Here is a 21,118-nt window from a genome sequence, read left to right on the forward strand (position 1 = left end):
CTCCGGCGCACCACGTCATCACGCTGGTGCGTCGGAGACTAGAGCGCAACACTACATATCTCCTCTTTTTCCAACAATGTAAATGACAACTAAAGTCCCACTTTCAACAGTCACTCATTTCATCGTCTTTGAATCGAGAGGGCCGGTTGACTGCCCTCCCAGCACGGGTTCGTCTTACCGGGGTGAGCTCTTCTCTGGTACCTTCACTAGCAAGACTCCTCGCTCCCCTCTGTATTCCTGCTTCATTCTCCGCAGCCAGGGTCGTGTTTTCCGCGGCTCCTCCATCTGCCCGTACTTCCTCGTTCTCCTCATTGTCCACTTGAACTGATCCTTCATTCTGTCTCTCACTTCCTACAGTTACCTCTTCTGCTCCACTGGCTTGCCTCTGATCTTCTGTCTCTTCCTCCTTGCCTGCAGGCCACTGTAAGATCCTGTTTACTTTCGCCATGCGGTCTTGGGACCACACTCTACCATCGCTGAGTAAGGCCGCTCTTCCATACACTTCTTTAACCTGCAGGGGTTTGCTGTACTTGCTTTCGCCTTTTCTTTGGAGTGTAGCAAGTTTAACTCTGACCCATTCCCCTCTTTCCAGATCAGTGTCTTTAGTATTGTGCCTCCTGTTGAAATGTGCTGTGTACACCCTTTTTGCCTTTTCCAGGTTGTGCTGTACCACCGCAGGCGACCACTTGCTCGTCACTGTCTTCTCTCTCCAAGCGACATTGTCTCTCGTAAAGGGGAGTCTGCCTCTCAGAATTTGGAAGGGGCTGTATCCTAGCGTGATTCTGTAGGCCCACAACATGCTCTGAACTTCAGTTTCCCAATCTTTTCCTTGCATTATGGCGGCCTGTATGGACCCCATCAGCACACGGTTGAACCGTTCCACTTGTCCGTTGCATACGGGATGGTACACTGCTGGGTGTTTGGACTTTATCCCGTTTCTTTCCATGTACTTGGTCCATTTCTCCGAGGCAAATTGTGGCCCATTGTCACTTAATATCGTCCTCGGTATTCCTTCACGTAAGAACACTGAAGTGAGAAATCTCAGCACCGTGTCTACCTCCGGCCATTTGGAGTATTTGTCCACTACCACGCATAGGTATTTGGCTGTACCTCTGTAGTCGAGCACGGGACCTAATATGTCCACTGCTATGTCTTCCCATGGATTGTGGGGTTGCTCAAATGCACCTAACGCAGGTCTCAAAGGTCTCAGGATTTTATCTGCTCCTTGGCACTGAACACATTCTCTCACTTGTTTTTCTATCTGATTGTCCATTCCCGGCCACCAGTACGTTTGTTTCACCCTCATCTTCGTTTTCACAATGCCGAGGTGCCCTTCATGGAGTTGTTTTAACAGCAGAGGGATTAAAGTCGCTGGAGGGACTACCTTATCTCCCCTGTACATAAAGATGCCTGAGTCACTCATCGATAGTTCCTCCCGCACTTCGTAGAATTTCCTCAAACTATCTTTGAGATGCCTTTTTTCTGGCCACCCGGAGATCAGATATTGTTTGACTTCTTTCATGGCACAGTCACTTTCATAGGCCTGGGCCCATTCTTGTCTGCTGATTGTCCTCTCCGAGTCAGCCCTTTCCGCCACCATTTCATCTGTGCCGGGTGGAACTGCGGGTGCTTCTTCCATGGCTGAGGCCCTGCTCAAATAGTCCGCTACTTTATTCCGTGTCCCTGGCAAGTACTCCACGTCGTAGGTGTAGTCTAGTAACTTGAGTGTCATTTTTGCGATGCGTGGCGTGGCTGTATCGTGACCGCTGGAGGTTAGCACCTTCACTAGTGGTTTATGGTCCGTCTGCAGTTTGAAACAGGTGCCCCATAGGAACTGTCTGAATTTTCCCATGGCCCATGTGACCGCCAGCATCTCCTTCTCAATGACACTAAATTTCTGTTCGGTGGGGGACACCGCTCGGGATGCGAAGCTGAGTGTCTCCACTGTGTCATCATTTCTTTCCTGTGCCAGCACTGCTCCCAAGCCTTTCTCACTGGCGTAGGTTGTTAAGATGGAGTTGCCTGCCGGATCATATCCATGCAGGGGTATTGCCCCGCTTATGTCGTTCTTCAGACCCTCAAATTCACTCTGTGCTTCCTCGTCCCACTGAAACGTTGATTTGTCTCTGATTAATTGTCTGAGTTTATGCGTCTTTGTGGCGAAGTGTCTTAAAAATTTGCTAGGAATGACCTCACTTCTTCTTTGTTGACTGGTGCTCTGGCATCGCAAATGGCTTTTACGTTTTGTCTTTTGGGAGTGATTCCTTGACTCCCAATCTCATGTCCCAGATAGGTGACGGCTGACATGCCCAGCTTACACTTACTCCACTCGGCGGTGAGGCCTTTTTCCTGTAGAACTGTCAGCACCTTGGTCAGTTTCTTGTCATGGTCTTCTTGGTTTGTTCCCATTATCAGGATGTCGTCCTGAAAGTACTGGACGCCTTGTTGGTCCTTGAATAAGCGGTTCATTAGCTTCTGGAACACTGCGGCTGCAGAGGCCAGCCCAAACGGCATGCAGCGGAACTGATAATACCCAAAGGGTGTGATGAAGGAGGTTAACTTTCTGCTCGCTGGGTGCAAGTCAATCTGATGATACGCTGAGGTGAGATCAATGGTGGAAAACCAGGTTACTCCCCTCGTTCTTGCCAACATTTCCTCAATTCTCGGTAAGGGAAACTTTTCCACCATCAGGCATTTGTTGAGCTCGCGTAGGTCCACGCATAAGCGTACCTTGCCGTTGGGCTTCCTGGCCACGACCAAGGGGGCCAGCCATTCCGAACTGTCAATTGGTTCTATTATTCCCTGCTCTTCTAATCTTTGGAGTTCCTGCTGGACGGCATCCTTAATGGCAATGGGAATGTTCCTGACCTTGTGGGACACCGGGCGAGAATCCTCTCTAAGGAGTATTTTGTGCACAAATTTGTCCAATTTTCCAACCGTGCCTCCAAACACCTTGGGGAAGGCTTGCTTCAACTTCTCCAGCTCTGGCCAGCGACTATCTTCCGTCAGAAGAATTTGATCCTTGCCTCCTGGGTCCAATTTTATCCCTAGGTCACCCTGGTCTCTCCAGCCTAGCACTGAGGGCCCACGCTCCGCCACATATAGCTTGCATATCGCTGATCTTCCTCTGAATTCAAATTTCAGGGCGCGGAACCCTACCATGGGAATTGCGTTGCTGGTGTACGAAATCGGTCGTATGTCTGGTGGGTTTAACTGCGGACCCAGGGTGGGCACGAAGTCCTCTTCCCATACCGATCTTTGCACAATGGAGTATGGTGACCCCGAGTCAATTGCTATGTGAACCTTCACTCCTCCTATCAGCATGTCTGTACGCGGTTTGTCCGAGTGTTTGCCCGTTACCTCCAGCACCTGTTCTTCAACGCATAAGACCATGTCGTCTTCTTCCTGGTCTTCCTCAGTCTGGTCTTCTGACTGGAGCTGCCCGATGCATTTCACCATGGTCTTCTTCCCTTTCTTGCGGCACACGTTCTCATAATGGCCTACCAGGCCACAGAATGAGCATCTGGCGCGAAAAGCTGGGCACCGTTTGTCCTGTGCTGAGTGAGCCGTACTCCCGCACCTGTAGCACGAGAACCTGCTGTCCACGGACTGCTTCTCTGGTGTAGCTTGTTTCCCTGTCCAACTGGGTTCACGTCTCCCTTCTCCAGTGGATCTCCTTTGCCTGTTAGACGATTGAGCCTCGTCTATTTTGTTGACCATTTGTCTTTGGGGATTCTCCTTTTTGGCTGCTTCTGTGCAGCGTTTTGAAAGTTCAGCTTTCTTTACCATTGCGATCACGTCTTTGAGCGACGATTCACCCTGCGCCCACAGCTTGTCCTGGACTGACTTGTTCGTGGTGTGCATGACTATTTGGTCCTTGATGTACTCGTCCTGCAGTTGTCCATATTTACACGTGATGGCTAGTCGTCTCAATGCTGCTAGATAATCATCTATCAATTCTCCTTCTTCCTGCTTCCTTTGTTGGAAGTTGTACCAGTCAATAGACACACATACCGCCGGGCGATAGTGATTATCTAGATCTTCTAGGGCGTGTTTCAAGACGTCATCGTCTGCAGCTTGTCTCGCTGCTGGCACGATATTCGCAAATACTCGTACACTTTCCAGGCCCAGGTTATGCAGCAATACCCGTTTCTTCCTAGCACTGGGAAATGGTTCACCATTTTCATCCTCCAAGGCCTCTACATAGTTCTTGAAATATTCCCTCCAGTCCTCCCACTTCATCAGGGGCTCACCTGGTCTGGGTAGGAAGGGGATGGGTGCTGTGAGAGATGTCATTTGGTTGCTCATTCTGGGCACTGCTCCAGGTTCTCCGTCTCGGCTCCTTGGGCTGCCTGGTGTGCTGGGGTCCCCTTCTCTATCTGTGTCGTCTCCCTGACTTTTGGGGCTGCTGGGTGCGCTGGTGTTTCCACCTCGTAATTTGCTGGGGAGGCGTTCTTTTCCGTCCTCCATATCACTGTCCCTCTTTTCTGCCAGGGTCTCAGCTACGTATTCCCCTTCGCGTTTGCGCTGGCCTTGGTCTGCGCTAATTAGGCTTGGGGCCACGTGCCTGTGGGTTGCTGAGGTCGTGCGCTGCTGCCACGCTCTTTAGTGAATAGCGATGTTCCTCTGGGCGTGCTCACTATGTAGTGCCCTCTTTTACAATTTCTGACCTGCTTGTCTCCTCGTGGCACTTTGCTGCAGCTCCGTTCTCTGTGTTGCTGTGGTGGGGTTGGTGGGGTGATCCCAGTCCTCATCGCCACTGTAATGTTGATATTAGCTTCCCCCACAGAGGACATGCAGCCAGAGTAGATTTACTGTGCCTTTATTATTTCCAACAAATCGCTAAATATTAAAGAGCACCAAGCGTCTAACTGTGACCGGCTCCGGTTGCTTCTCCCGTCTCTCTGCCTTCGCGCGCTTTCCTTGCCGTCTTCGCGCATGCGCTAGTGTTCCGCTCTTGCTCCGGCGCACCACGTCATCACGCTGGTGCTTCAGAGACTAGAGCGCAACACTACAGTTACACAAACATTCAAGGATGCACTTTAAAAAAAAAAACTGCTGTGGTGACGGTGTCTTTTCATGTGCCTCATTGACATTGTGCACCTTGTCTCCCAGAAAACATTTCGGCCCCACCTTTTGCATAGCCTTTTTGTCCATCCCTGGGAAAAGAGGTTTGCCTCCCCCGTTTTTCGCTCTGCCCAAGGGGGTAGGTTGTTTTATTTATAATGTTATTGCAGAACTATTGGCTCCACTTTAAGATGGCTGCCGCTGTAGGCAGAGGATACTCATCAATCACGCAGGGCGTCCACTTAGAATGAGAGCGGGGACTGTTACACATTCTTACTGCGCGGCCGACTGAGCTCCAAGACGGAGCATCACAGACGCCTGGCGGGACACGGCAGGGGTAAGATGTATGTATGTGGGCTTGTATGCAATGCGGGTAAAAGCTCTATTTTGATTCACCCGCTATGAAATGCAAAACGGGCGCTGAGTGTGAACGCATGAGCAGGGTTGTGTGCACGGCTATTATTGAGCAGTTGGTGAAGGAATTGAGGTACGGCTGCATTTTGTAGTCGTGATGAAAACTAGACTGCATTTTAAAGGGGAGAGGGGGTTAATTGAAAATGTGGTTGCACGCATTATCTTCTGCCAACGAAACATGTTGGCTTAAAGAAATTGATCATGGTTTGATTAAAACCATTTTTAATAACAGCACTCAAAGTTACGTTGAGCCAGTAAGCTTTACCTGTTTTTAATGGTGAGAATTATACATTTGTATTCTCACAGGGGTCCAATGGGCACTTGTAATGACATTATGCACTGACTGTTCATTTACACTTGATCTCACTGTCCCTTTTTTTACTTCATTGGGTTTCAGATTTCCACGATAGCACACACATTTTTCTTTTACCGTATGGAGAGAAAGTAACCTATGATGAAAAGGTGGTGAGTATAAGCCAGCAACCCCCTTGGTGTTTATTTATTATTTGAAAGGTTTTATATAGTGCTGGCTAGACCCGGGGGCATCAGAGTCCTTCACATGAGTATCAGACCATAGTTGAAGGTTACTTCGTTACAAAGTTTGCACAGTTTTAGAGCATAGCTACAGAGTTACATGTTGGGTCGAGACAAACAATAAGGGCATTTGCGTAAGGGTAAAAGCAGGCAAGGGGAGAGGGGGTAGGAGCAGGGGAAGTATACAGAGAACGAAGGAGGGAAAGAGGAGGGGGAGGGTGAGAGACATAGCATGAAAGAGGAGGGGAGGGTGACTGGGGCAAAAACCGGTAGAAGAGTAATAGCTGCGTCAAAAGTCCAGTAAGCTGTGATCCCAAGGGAAGTGGTATCATTCCCCCATCTCCATTGCGAGAGGCTCCCTTTACACAGTGGACTCTCTCAGAGGGGTCTCTGAGACTCCAAGGCCTATACGACTGTGAGGTGCTTTCTCTCCTTTCCTACACTTTTTTCTAAATTTGGGAATTTTTAGGAGCAGAAGGGCTGCCGCATTCTGCAGGGATTGTAGCTTTAAGAGAAGGCAATTGTGAATTCTTCAACAAAGAGCATTGCAATAATCTACCTTTGTTAAAACCAGGGCAACCACTACCATTTTTTGGATTTCTAATGGGATAAATGGGAGGACCTTTTGAGAATCTTCAGAAGATAAAAACATGAAGATGTAATAAAATGGATCTGTTCAGAGAAACAGAGTTGACCATCAAACATGACCCTGAGATGTTTCACTTTCCGAACAGGGGATGGAACCAGACCAAGATCAACAAGCCACCAAAAACCATTCCAAATGGCAATGTAATTCCCAAAGAGTATCACCTCTATTTTCACAGTGTTTAACTTAAGGCAGTTTTCTTGCATCCAGGTTATAATATTTGCCAGGTCGTTGTTAAATACTTTCGCAACCGCGTCAACATCAGATGTAATTGATATGACAATCTGCGTATCATCGGCATATGAGATTACAGAGAATCCATTAGATTGAATGCGCTTTGCCAATGGGATGACGTAGAGGTTAAATAATGTTGGGGATAACGAAGAACCCTGAAGCACCCCACAGGGAAGTTAGAATGAAGTGGCGTAGAGGTTAAATAACAACGGGGACAATGAAGAACCCGGACACACCCCACAATCAATCAATCAATCAATCATAGTACTTGTAGAGCGCGCTACTTACCGGTGAGGGTCTCAAGGCGCTGAGGGGAGGGGGTGCTGCTACTGCTCGAAGAGCCAGGTCTTGAGGAGTCTTCTGAAGGTGAGTAGATCTTGACTCTGCCGTATGGGGGTAGGGAGGGTGTTACAGGTGTTGGCGGCGAGGTAGGAGAAGGATCTGCCAGGGAGGTCGTTCGTTGGATGCGGGGGACAGCGGCGAGGGCGAGTTTGGCAGAGCAGAGCTGGCGGGTAGGGGTGTAGAAGCGGATTCTGCTGTTCAGGTAGGCAGGTCAGGTGTTGTGGAGTGCTTTGTGTGTGTGGGTGAGGAGCTTGAAGGTGATTCTCTTGTCGACAGGGAGCCAGTGTAGGTCTCTCAGGTGGGGGGTGATGTGGCTGCGGCGGGGGACGTTGACGATCAGTCAGGTGGAGGCGTTTTGGATGCGTTGCAGTCGTCGTAGGTGTTTGGCTGGGATTCCTGCGTAGAGTGCGTTGCCGTAGTCCAGTCTGCTGCTGACGAGAGCCTGTGTCACCGTTCTTCTTGTTTCGGTCGGGATTCACTTGTAGATCCTGCGGAGCATGCAGAGGGTGCTGTAGCAAGAGGAGGAGACGGCATTGACCTGTTTAGACATGGAGAGGGAGGAGTCGAGGATGAATCCTAGGTTGCATGCGTGGTTGGTGGGTGTTGGTGCTGTTCCCAGTGTGGTCGTCCCAGGCTGTGGGGGTGGATCTGAGAATGAGTACCTCCATCTTGTCAGAGTTCAGCTTCAGACGACTACTCCTCATCCAGTCGGCGACAGCCTTCATTTCCTCATGGAGGTTGGTTTTTGCGGTGTGTGGGCTGAGGGATGAGCCCTGGGGGCCGCCGCAGATGTCGTCGGTGGCTTTGGATCGGAAGGGTGGGAGGCGGACGCTCTAGGTTCTGCCGGAGAGGAAGGACGCGGTCCAGTCGAGGGCCTTCTCTTGGATTCCGGCTTCTAGGAGGCGTGTCTTTAGAGTGCGATGGCAGTCGAAGGCGGCCGATAGGTCAAGGAGGATGAGAGTTGATGTTTCGCCGTTGTCTAGTTGGCGCCTGATGTCGTCTGTGGCGGCGATGAGGGCTGTCTCGGTGCTGTGGGTTCGTGTGAATCCGGACTGGGACGGGTCCGGTATGTTGTTGTCTTCCAAATGGCGGGCCAATTGCTTGTTGACGATTTTCTCAATTACCTTTGCCAGAAACGGGAGCAGAGAGATGGGCCGGAAGTTCTTGAGGTCCTTCGGGTCCCCCTTGTGTTTCTTGAGGAGGGCGTTGATTTCAGTGTGCTTCCAGCTTTCCGGGTATGTCGCTGTTTTGAAGGAGATATTGATGACCTTCCATAGTTGGGGTGCGATGGCTGCGTCTGCTTTGTTGAATACGTGGTGAGGGCATGGGTCTGACGGAGATCCTGAGTGGATGGAGTTCATGACCTTGAGTGTCTCGTCGTCGTTGATGTTGGACCAGGAGGTCAGGCGGATGGCGCTGGTGGTGTTCACAGGGGAGGTGGAGTCTGGCATAGTCGGGGTGGTCGTGGTGCTGAAGCTTTCGTGGATGTCAGCGATCTTGTGGTGGAAGAAGATGGCTAGTGAGTCGCACAGTTCTTGTGAGGGTGGGTTGTCGTTGGCTTTGGCGCTGTGGTTGGAGAGTTCCTTTATGATGCTGAAGAGCTCTTTGCTGTCGTGTGCGTTGTTGTCCAAGCGGTCTTTGAAGGAGGATCTCTTGGCTAATCTGATGAGGTGGTGATGTCTACGGGTGGCGTCCTTGTGGGCTGCGTGGTTGTCCGGTGTGCGTTCGAGGAGCCATATTTTCTCCAGTTTCCGGCGAGCACGTTTGGAGGTCTGAAGCCCGTCGGTGAACCAGGTGGCTCTCTTGCTGGTGTGGCTGTTGGAGGGTTTCTTGAGCAGAGCGAGGGTGTTGGCGCAGTCGTCGATCCACTGCCTGAGGTTGTGGGCTGCGGCATCTGGGTTGGTGGGGTCGGTGGTTGGTTTCTGGGCGAGGGTGGTGATAAGCTGGTCTTCGGTGACTTTGCTACAGCAGCGGCGCGGCAGCTGTTGGGTGCAGTGAAGATAGCAAGATCGAAAGATGATGCATCGCGAACACTCTACTACAATGACCAGAGTCCTTAGGGGCAACTTCCGCCGGTGTGTGAGTAGTGTGCGACCCCACCCCCTTTTTGTAACTTAAAGCTCCCTTGAGCAGCGGGCTGACGAGCCTGGGATCCCGCACCTACGCGCCGGAGTGGTACTATACCTGGCAGATATTGGCAGCCATCGGCGACCCCAGAACACTGCCTATCCATGCTGACGAGGGTTGAAAACCCGAAACACGTGTCCAGGGATGGCGAAGACAGCGAAGATAGCAAGATCGAAAGATGATGCATCGCGAACACTCTACTACAATGACCAGAGTCCTTAGGGGCAACTTCCGCCGGTGTGTGAGTAGTGTGCGACCCCACCCCCTTCCTGCATTTATAAAATGTCAGACAGTGAAGAAGAAAGGGAAGCAGTTAGACTGGCAACCCTACTAATAGAGGAAGACACGAGTCTCCTACAGACAGACCCGGATGCAATTATTATCCCGGTCCACTTAAGAAAATCTATAACTTTAAAACTTATAGAGAACGGACTGACACCACAAGGTGATACAGTAATTTTCGTGATAGAGGCTCACGAATATCGGCAGACAGAGATATTCTATTCATGGATAAACTTTCCAGCGGCAAACGCTACAACAAAAGAGTTTCACTATTACAAAATAGAGAAACCACCGGAGGAGTACGCTCCTTTCGAGGAGACTGAAATCCCACTAAAATTCCAAGAGCACCTGCTCTGGTTTAATGGCGCCCTAAAACATAATGATCATATTACCAGGCTCGGTCCACTAGGTAGACCAGGAGCAACGTGGCCGGTTCTAGCCAGCTACACACCACATCCGGACATTGCAAAAATGTCAAAGGAAGAGCTGTTAGTACAGCTAAAAACACTTATAAAAATACATAGGCAATTAGTCCAATATGTAATGCGGACTGCAACAGTCCAACCAGCTGTTAATGTACCACAGCTGACCCCTCATCAGGGGAACACTAATAAAATCACACCACAGAACATACAGTCATGTCTTGGTAAAACACCCGTAAAACGGGAACAAATTCCTTTCTGGTTAGCACAGAAAATCACTCAAATAGAGGCAGTATTTCCTGATACTACCCCTATTGAGAAACACAGAATCTTGACCATCTGCCTTCCTATGGGAATCACACCACACGTGGAGGACTGCGACACTTGGGGTACAGTCTTTGCTTCCATTTACACAAAAACACACGGTGTTCCGTCTATGGCGGTAATACCAGAAGTGCTAAAACAGATTCAAAATGAATACGGTCCAGAGCCCGCTTTAACTCTTGGTATGAAATTACTGAAAGACTTCAAGCAGGTCTCGGCTATATTATTAGCCAATATAAAAGGAGAAGCAGCATCTGTGGCGATCCGCCAGAAGTTGAAGGAAACAGATATAACAGATCAGCCAGTTGAGCTTGCCAAAATCATAGAAAAATGCTATGAAGAATTAGGTAGAGACAGCTTGGGTAGAAAACCAGTAAAGCCCCAACTGCTCGAAAATCCTGAAAAATTATTTATTAAAAATAATTTAAATACTCCTAAAAAGAGCTGGGATGGAAATAAACAATCCACTCCCAAGGAAAAAGTTTTCCAGTCCAGAGGAAGGTCTCCTCGACGGAGGGAAAGAACTCCGACTCGAGAACACCAGTCTCCCCAGAGGGAGCCCTCTGAGAAAAGATATAACCTTAGAAATAGGGATAATCTGAAAAAACCTGATAGATATCAAAGTATTGATACACGTCCCTCTCGATCTTTTTCGCAGAAATCGGAAAGAAGAGGACGGTCAGACCCAGGAGAGCACACCAAGTCCAAAGACAAGAAACCTGCTCAGAGTAAAAAATCTCAATTTTCAAAAAAGAAGGTAGCCAGTATTAGAGTAATCAACCATGCCGAGAATACTGAGGACACAGTTGAAAAACGGGGAGTGGGCATTGACAATGTTGGACAGTGCAGCAGAAATCAGTATAGCCCGCAAGATCTTGATGAGTCATCTGGAGACAGTGGACACGAATGAATACATTCAGGTTGAAACTGCCGACACCAGACTTAGCGAGCCCCATAAAATATACGAAATAACATTGCGTATAGAGGGTGATAAGACTAGGAAAATAAAGGGTCTATTTTGGGATAAGCTCTCAAAAGGCTATGATATTCTGTTAGCTGAAAAAGATTGGCCCCCAGAGTTTGTCAGGGAGTGCCCTCGTGGCGAAGAAATTATTATGCCTGCCTTCTCGAATCACATTCCGATTCACAAAAAATATACTTATGCAAGGAAATGGGCAGTAGCCCAGGCACCGGCATTATATAAAAATCATGTAGGATGGGATGAGGACTCACCTCCTCACAAAATCCAGTTAAAAAGTGAACCAACTGCCCAACGGCAGTATCCCATTAAGCAAGAAGCTAAAAAAACAAGTCAAGGAGATCTTAGATCAACTTGAATACCAGGGGGTGATTGAAACATGCACCTCTCAAATGAACAATCCTTTGTTTCCTGTCTCCAAGCCAGACAATTCATATCGTCTAGTTTTGGACTACAGACACCTTAATACATGTTGCAAAACTTTTGCAGTACAAAACTCGCATAGTGCAGCCCTAATGAATAACATAGTTAGGAAAAAATATAAAACGACATTAGACATATCTAATGGTTTCTTTTGTCAAAACATTGCACCAGAAAGCAGATACCTGACCGCTTTCTCTGCATTTGGGTCGCAGAAAAATTCTGTCGACTCCCACAGGGGTTCAAGAACAGCCCAGGATTATTCTCAGCTAGAGTAACAGAGTTACTACAAATATATGATGATGAGGCATTATCTTACGTAGATGATATCTATCTCACAGACGACGACTTGGATACTCACTTGAAAAGAGTGAACACCATTATACTTGGGTTCGCAGCAGAGGGTTACAAATTCAACTTTAAAAAGTCCCGAATTGCCCATCTGACAGTACTATTTTTAGGGTACGAATTATCGAGTGAAGGGAAAAGCCTAGCGGACAACTTCTTAGAGAAGTGCGCTGCACTCCAAGCTCCAAAAACGCTGAAGAATTTACAATCCATACTAGGTTTTCTGAATTTCGGAAGAACATACATTCTAAATTACGCAGAGAGGGTTAAACCTCTCTACGAACTAATTAAACCTGATTTTAAACAAATCAATTGGACTCAAAAACACACAGAAATTTTGAGGTCACTGCAAACAGACATGTTAGCAAAAACAAAATTAGATACACGTGACAACACACGCGATCTTGTAATCCGAGTCATCCCAGGAAGATGCGGATTCACGTACCTGACCTCTAATGAGGGAGAAAAGGTACCAATTTCAATTAAATCTCACTTGTACACACAAGTAGAAGAAACATTCAGTCACACAGAAAGAACTGTGAAAGCAGTGCAAATTGCATTAGCAAATGAACAAGAACTAGCACACGGCAAAAGGATTAATATCCTCACAGCGGAATCCGCCTTCGAGGCGCTATTCAGCCCAGTAAACCTGCCAACAGTGTCACTGGATCCGAAATGGATACAGTGTGTAGATTCTCTAGGAGCGGAAGATGTGAAATACTATTTCGCCCCGCAATTCGAAGAACTGAATGATTTAGAATATGAAGAAGAATATCCTCTGCCAATCGAACTTCTGCCTCTCCCACAATACGCCTGTATAATCTATACAGATAGATTTATACAGCATTTCAACGTAGAGAGCAAATCCTACGAAGCAGCCTGTGCGATTGTTAAAGGTCGTTGGCTGTGCGGTAAATTCAGACCGAAAGTAACAAAAACTGAATCTGTAAGAAACTGTTCGGCTCGAAGAGCTGAAATCAGATGTTTAAAGATGGCGCTCGAAAATGCAGAACGTGAATTCCCGACACTTATCGTGTGCGATTCTCATTTATGGGTCAACTCTTACAACAATAAATTGCAGAGGTGGATTGAAAACGATTACAAAGATGACACAGGTGCCACAATAAAGCATAAATTGCTCTGGAAACAGGTAGCTCTTTTACAGAAAGAACTACAAAAGACTCACGTGGTACACGCACAGAGTCTTCAACGTGATGGCGTTCACGTTGCAGGGAATTCATTGGCTAATGCAGCCACAGCGGAAGCAACTAACCCGGCTTCCGTAGCCACAAAAAAGCGTACAGAAAAATACATAGACGGGCAAACCATGCTAGCAGTAAAAACGACCGTAAAAGGCGACTGTGCAGCACTACCCGTAAACTATCCACTCAATTATGCATACGTAATCGATGCAAACTCCGTTCCTTTTGCTCGAATCCCTGGAGTGGGGGACAGAGTAATTCCAAACAGGAGCAGGAGGGGCTTCCTCTTACTGGAAGCACACATGGGGTTGGGTCTGAGACACCAAACAATTAAAGAGTCTCTGAAAGAATTACAATCAGAGTACTGGTGGCCAGGAATGAGCATAGATATTCAATGTTTTGCTCAAAATTGTGAAGACTGCAACAGAGATCGCAGTAATGAACAGGCCAGTGTAGTTTCAGGAACCCTGATAGACAGCATAAGGCGGTCTATCTGCGCAATCAAAGAAGAGAAGCGCGTCCCATTGTACATCGTTAAGACTAAACACACTTAAAAAATGAGGCCTCCAGCACTCGGCTGACGCTAGAACGGTTATAAAAGATCTGCGAGTCTTTATCGGCACATACGCAATTACCACGTTCCATTCTGACCAGGGTCCTGCTTTCAGCTCTCGAGCCTATAAGGAGGCCATGGCCAGCATGGGAATTGGGTTGCGGTATTCTTGTCCGTCGCACCCCGAAGGGAATAGTGTGGTAGAAAGAAAAAACCGGGACATAAAGCGATCTATAACAGCGAAGGTATTAGGTTCAGGCGCTGGGTGGGTCAAACATTTAATAAGTGTCCAGACCAGTCTTAATAATTTGCCAAGAAATTCTCTAAAAGGTTTCAGCCCATACGAACTATTGTTCGGAATTAGAATGAACATTCAGGACCTCGATAGTCAGATATCAGTGGTACAAGAAAAAACAACAGACTTTGACATCAAAGATCGTTTGGCTGTTTTACAGGAACTGAATGAAACAAGAAAATCCTTAAGCAACATAAAGTTAAAGCAACAGCCATCTACCACTGACGAGGCACCACAAGCAATAGCCCCAGCAAGGCCTGTCTGGATTCCAAAGATTGGGGATCTAGTCAGAGAAAAAATCACGGTGAAGAAGGAATTTGGGCTTTCTTACAGTAAAGCAGTACCTGTCTTGGCAGTCACCGGAACAAGATCAGTAGTACTACCGCCCCTTGCTGGTAAAAAGGAGAACAGAGTCGTGTCTATCGACCTGGTAAAACCACAAGCATGTGGCCTATAATCAACAGTAGGCCCAGTGGACTCCCAAGAAACAACAGAATACCCAAACTTGCAACAATCCAAGAGGTTCAAACTGAAAGACTAATCACATTCGATCAGCCTGCAGTGCACAGAGAAGACTATGCAATAATGCCATGGAACTCGTGCCTCTTGAGACACAGATTGAAACAGTTCGTCAAGAAACACCAGTCTACAATAATGTGGCATCAGAAAGTGCTACCGAAAGACAGATTGAAAATCCAATCCAAACGATTGACAGAACTGCCTCTGGTTATTTCATCAACTTCGACAACTTCTCTGAAGATCAAAACGACCCCGAAGTGATGCCAGAAACAAAAAAGACTTTTAAAGAAAAAGCAACTGAGCTCTTTCATCAACTGAAGGAAATCTACCTTATTTCACCTTGGTTAGAGTTCTGGTTCGGTCTAGGTGTATTTTTCCTCCTGCTTTGGCTCATCATGGTACTTTGTTTGGGAAAATTCATTGAGGGAAAATATAGTACAATGGACCCAGCAAGTCAGAACATCAACCTAGTCCTGAAACCACACAGATCATTCCACGTGAAGAAGAAAGAACTGTCAACAGTAAATGTCACAGCAATTCCAATACCTGGTGGGGTAGTATGGGAGAAAACCGACTATGAGATCTATGGTCCGGTCGAAATCCGGAAGTATCCTCATCAACAGAAGGTTTCCTTAAGTGACTTTGTAAAACCTAGTACATTCTCTGATGATTGGGACTTTAACAGTATTAATGACATGATGTCTGATTTAGTAATGTCAGCTAGATTCACAGAACATGATTATTTACAAGGTTTATCTAGTTATGAGCAATTATTCTGCTACACACATTATGGTGATCATTATTTGCATAAATCTGCACAGCCTAGAAATGTTTTTATGTATAATCAATGGGAACATTGTGCTACACCACCTAAAAGCAGTTCTAAAGCATTTTTTGAGAAATTCAAATACTTCTCAGGGTTTAATACTAGTGATGCAGAAACGTTTTATTACAAACTGTTAGATAAAACAGGAATGAAAACAATGCTGACAAATTCTAAATTAATCTATTCAGAAGCATTTTATGAAAAAATGATGACATTTGGTTTTGATTATTGGAAAAATAACATTGAAACGAAAACCATTTGGGGTACAAAAGATTGGCAGGTACAAGGCCTTCAAGCACTATTCAGAACCTGCATGATACCTGAACAAATGATGTTTTTAAATAACACAATTCAACAAACATCCTGTCTTGGCCTAGCTAAGATCAAAGAACTTAACAAACCGTCTATTTCAAAGCCAATACCTGAGAATGCGACAACAGATATTGAGATAGACGTATCACAAATTTTACATTTTAACAGAACACATCCTGATTGGAAAAAGTGGTTAATCTGGCCTACTGACACAAACAACTGTCAAGATAGATTCCTGAACAAAACACAGGGGTTAAAAATGACCAGACAAGACCCTAGGTACTCCCAGAGACAACATCCAGGGATAGTAACAACATACAGTGTAGGGAAACTCTGCCTCGAATGGCTAACATCATCCACACTGGCTGAAATTAAGCAACATTTGTCTTTACTAAAAGATGGTGCTGATTTGCGCGATTTCATTCTTGGACCACGCAAACAGCGTCAAAAGCGTTTCATAGCGACCAGTATCTATGCTGCATACAACGAGGCTTGGAAAGTCACACAAATTGAAACAGCTGAGAAAATACGAGAAATTGATCGTATTAATTTGGAAAAATCACTTTCTGTAGTGGACAATGGGTTAATGACTCTGTCCTCCAGAATATATTCGTTGGACAATATTGTATCTTCTGCCTTTGACATAATAGACAGAGACTTGCTAATGTTACAACATGGCCAATCTCAATTACGTTCTATTGTACAATTGGGCTGGACGCTGCAAAATCTTCGTTCAGGCTATGTGCCTTGGCGTTTAATAAACACAACGTCATTATTTTCCATCTTTAACCTTACTGATAAACAAATCACTTTGGCACAGAAAGGAGCAGACTATACAATCCTGAGCATCGAAAAACTTGAGAGATTACCATTGACAATGTCAGAGAAGTCCTGTCATTGAATGGATAATACACGGAATTATCACTATTCCAATAACAACTTTCCGATTTAAAAAGTGCCTTGAATACATACCTACTGGCCAGTATGAACCATTGGGTAAAGGATATGTAAAATCAGAATGGAAATTACCATAGACACATTCTTGCTATAGTGACAGCGACAAAAATGTATTTCTTAGTGGTGAAAACTGTAAACATTCACTAAGCGGTATACTTTTGTGCCAGGGTATTAATTTACATGGAGCTTGTGATGGAAATTCTAACAACCTTTCATGCCACCAGCTTGTCCCACCTGCAACTCAGATAGAGCCCTTCTTTATGCAACTTGCAAACGGGAGTTACATTCTTAGAACGGATCACAGATGTTGTGGCCTTGTGCCAGGGAAAAGTTATCTAGTAAGTGTAACATCCATGGTCAAATGCTGTATGCAGGCATTGTTTCCGAGCGGGCCTGTAGACACAGAGACTCCCATCTGGCCTCGTCTGAATCTCTATTCTATACGAATTGATACTTTAAGCAAAATGAAGTCTGTGCTTTTGCAGACAACAGTGCCCATAACGTCATCAAAAGAGACGTATGATCTTCTAGTTGCAAGGACAGCTACGGAAGTTCATGAACTTTTATCAACAAATTGCCCCGTGCATTTCGTAGAAATGCTCAGCCAACTCCTTAACATGTCTAGTGCCACAGGCATCCCAGGCATATTTAAGACGATTTTTACAGGACTGCTAACACCTTTTCAAGCAATTTTGGGAATCGTTCCTAATTTTGTACACTCTGTTTTTGGCGGCATACCCTTATTTTTGGGACTTGTAGCAGGGATTTTATTTTTGACCGTCCTGCTTCGTTATGGCAAGCCAAAGCTCAGACATAGCTCCCATGGGAATGGAAGAGACAATCCTAGCAATGCGCTACCGGGACAGGATAACTAACGTCCTTGGATTGGCCAGGCTGAGAGATCTAAACATGACCTGGTTCCTTTCATTCAGACCTATATGGCAGAACTGTATCTTACCGGTACTTCGATGTATGCTATGCGGAGATGAGTGCGTGTTGGACATCTGTCTTTCACTTCCATCAGCAGTACCAATGGACGTCGATACTTTGCTCAGTCCAATAACGGCTCACGCATTGTGTTGTCCCCAGCGGCTACCAATCCTGATGACGGCATTCGTTGAGACTCCTGTGCTACGATTAGGTGGTAACAGTGGAGCGAGTGACAAAAGCAACATCACCCAGGTACGACCTTCTGTGAGCATTGCTGCTCCCGACTATGATGACAGCAATCATTCTCACACCTGCCAAGTTACAGCACTATCGAATTTGGTTGAACTGTCACCTGATTTTGTAGACCAATTCTTTGAGAGAATGTCTGATATGATGTTCTCACCCGAACAGAAATAATAACTTTGGAGAAGCTTTCCGACACACAGCGTTCCCATGAACTCTGAATTTGGCCTTCAGTTTTGAACAACAAAAACTGCTAAAAGCGTTGGAACTCTATTTCCCCGTTCAAGCAATAATTCTTTTGAATTGAACACTTTTTAATATTCACCCTTTTTTGGCACGAAAAATTCTTTGCTTAAAGTAAAAACTATTCTTAGAGAACAGAAGCTTCACACTTCTATTTCTAAACACATCTAGAGACGTAACAACCTTACACCAGCCTCTAGCACATGTTAATGCAATGCATTTATATGTGATGATTTATCTCGCCCTTCTTCTGTTTCAGAGATATTTCATGTGTAATTCTTTTTGCATAATCGTTCATTGATTTCATATGCTATAATTTTTGAATGATTTCTATGCTTCGAAAACGTACAGTACCTAAATTTTCACGTATTACATTATACGCCTATTTCGAATGCATTTATGTATTTTGGGGTGGGCAATGTTACACATGCATCTTATTGCTCTAGTTTTAGTAATTTGATGGACATGAACTCGTGGAGTGGGTGTTGCGTGCTTATCTAGGATCCTGATCGATACTGCGACCTTATGCCCCTATTCGGCTATAAATCCATTTATTCCCTATATTGGCATAACCGTTCAAGTGCGATATTCAGAAAGTCATCTCTGGCCTCACATGAACAGAGCCACATTCCAGAATAGTTTTCTCTGCCACTTCCTTTGCAACCAATTAGTGCAATGACAGAGCAGAAGTCACTATCTGAGATTCCTAGATTAACACTCCGAGTTCTTCAACAAGATAAAAACTCAGCAAACCTGGAAATCCCCGCTTGCTGTGTTTTGATTAGTAATGGAACTCTAATGAGCAACTGATAGCGATCACTTCCTAAGTGACATCTTTATTGACGTCTTATGTCCAGCAAACTTACGTCAAACAAGGCACCTCTCAGGTATAAATATTACCAACGTTGCCTTAAGCAATTGCCTGTTGCCTGTTAGCTGTGCTGAAGCTATCAATGCCATCGCTGTGTTGCTGCAGCCTGCTACCCGTCGCCTGAAGCTGCTGATACCATTATCGCTGCTAAAGCGCGAACGATGGTGTGGTGAAACTAGGAGCTGAACAGCCGTCCCTCTGCGAAGAGCCCAGCAGATGCCAGCTGCCCGCGGACGCTGTCGCCCCTCCTCCTCCTCGACGCGCTGAAGAGAGACGCTGCCTTTCTCCTGCCGAGAAATCCAGCTCCAGCGTTTCTGGTCTACCCTCGCGGGTGACTGGGATACCGAGTTTCCCCTGAAGGAGATACCAGACCTCCATCATTCTATTCAGAGGTATGGTGTTGACTAAACCCTTAGTGAGAATTCTTGAAGCAAACCTTGGCAAAACCAACTTAACTTAGAGCTACTTACTTACTCCCCTCCCAAGTATTAGGCTTAGGTCAGGTACACTGGGGTAGGCGTAGTTAGAAGCACCAGTTGAGTATTTTAGCCTAATGTATATATGAATGTATATATGTTTTATTACTTTTAAACCATTGTATGGCTAAGAAACCATATCAATGCTTTTACAGTATTATTTCGCAATACTTATCTTACTGTACGTACTTTTTATAATAACAAGTCTTGCAATTGTGGGAATTCATTTCTCTTGTACGAGAAGAAAGACTGTTCAATAAATGTTAACCCTTTATTGACAAACGCCCGTCTCTCTATTCTCTACATATTGTGAAAGTAATCTGCACCAACCTGACTGAGTAAAATAACTGTCTATTGTTTCACACGACCCTAGAGATTGACTCTTGATCTGAGGAGCAAAGTTGTCATGTTGCACAGTTGTTGGAAAACTGAATCCCTTCTTGTCTGTGCCAGGGAAGCTGATCACTTCCTATTCAGTCAAGAAAGTTTCCAGTGACCTCTGAGCTAGTTGGTAACAAACCCAATTAAGTTTAGCACAGTCAGTGGAGGCCTGGAAGATCCGCACTTCTACGTCGATACTACTGTTTATGTTATTCCAATGCGCAGGGCCTAGTGGGAAACTAGGAACTACACTACATACATACTTTGGGGCACTGTACGATGTACAAAAAAACACAAGCATTTGCAATGCAATAGTTCTCGCATTACGCCAAGTTTGAGCTATTGGCATTGTAAATGGCAATGCCTTTTATTTATGTGTTTATAAAACAGATAAATAAAAGGCGTTATCATTTACAATGCCAATAGCTTAAGCGCTCGCAAATGCAAGACCTATTGCACTGCAAATGTATTTGCCACCCGCGCTACAATTTTTCTTTTTTAAAGCTTTAGGAAAGAGCTTGTCCTGCCTGCAATAGCAGGCAGGACAAGGCTATTTGAGAAAATAGTGCTAGGAGGCTGTAATTAAAGCCTACAGAGTACCAACACATGTAACAGGAGGTGTTGCTATGGGAGGTTACAAAATGAGACACGGCGGTACTAAGGAGGGACTACTAGGCCTTTTGACCAATGAACAGCCACAGTTTACAGTGGACAATGACACAAGCCAATGAAAAATAAGGGTAGAGAGTGGGCAGAGCTTCAAGCCTCTACCTAAAAAAGGAACTTGTTGTTGTTGTTGCTATAAAGACCCTCTTCTATTCGTATTTCTCCGTGTAACACCAGTTTCTCCTTCGCTGCTACTCGAGGAGGACAAGGTGTCAGAAAGTGTTATAAAATTATTTGAGGATCTCCCTTGGAATTCTTGAAGATGTCTACACGACTCCGGTCTAGAGTAGAAATCAGACTGTAAATATGGATAAACTTTTTCAAAGGTGAAACTCTTTTTATCCTTCTCTAATAGATTCTCTTTTTGGTTAATCGAGTAGTCTTTAAATTCTGATATCTCTTTTCCACTTTTTCTAGTAGGGTCTTCGAGTCGGTTATCAGTTGATTTGATTTAATCTTGGATTCCTAAGTCTCTATTTCCTCTAATTGCGGTTTAGAAATCCTC

The sequence above is a fragment of the Lissotriton vulgaris genome, chromosome 2_1 (genome assembly GCF_964263255.1).
Source record: "Lissotriton vulgaris chromosome 2_1, aLisVul1.2, whole genome shotgun sequence".
Classification (NCBI taxonomy): domain Eukaryota; kingdom Metazoa; phylum Chordata; class Amphibia; order Caudata; family Salamandridae; genus Lissotriton; species Lissotriton vulgaris.